We start from the raw sequence: 713 nt of genomic DNA, 5'->3' as shown, positions 1-713 counted from the left end.
TTAAATGCACTGACAGCTCATTGCACCTGTCAAACAGATTACAATGAGTGGAGCGGGTGGCCGATCCAAGATGGCGGCCCAGGGCTCGCCCGCACCAGTAGGCAGTTTTATACTTCGTTAATTAATTGATACTAAGAATTTCTTTGCAAGATCTTTAGGTCAAGAGATAAAAAGGACGTAACGTTTTAGGTTACAAATCTCTTGCAGTGAAGTGTGTTACTGTATAGAGGCTAATTTGCTTGTTTGTCATAATGATGGCATAGTAACTGCTATTTATCCAAGATGAGCTAATGTTTAAAGACATTAACATCACAAATTATTACATATTCACACTTTTGTCCCGCATTCTGAACTAGAATTTATTATAAACTATCAGACTAATTCCCATTCATAGCCTCCTATGTGCAAAGTAATTTCCTGTTAAATTCCTGCCAAAATAACACACCAATACGTGTCTTTTCCTCCTCAGATGAAAAACAAACCAGACTAAGTCTGATTTCTGCTAATGATAGACCAATAAGTGTAGCTTACATCAGCTCCTCATTAGTGGTCAGTACTCACCCTTCCCTTTACGCCATGATTTCCCTTCGCTGTTTACTACTGTCCTCACATTAGACACTTCACTTCTTCCAAGATCTGGGTATAACTATACACCATTGATTACTTGGTGTTGGAGTAAATTAGATAATCAGCTGCATTTTCTCTGCTATTAA

This window comes from Etheostoma cragini, chromosome 22 (genome assembly GCF_013103735.1).
Source record: "Etheostoma cragini isolate CJK2018 chromosome 22, CSU_Ecrag_1.0, whole genome shotgun sequence".
Classification (NCBI taxonomy): domain Eukaryota; kingdom Metazoa; phylum Chordata; class Actinopteri; order Perciformes; family Percidae; genus Etheostoma; species Etheostoma cragini.
This window is presented reverse-complemented; position numbering follows the sequence as displayed.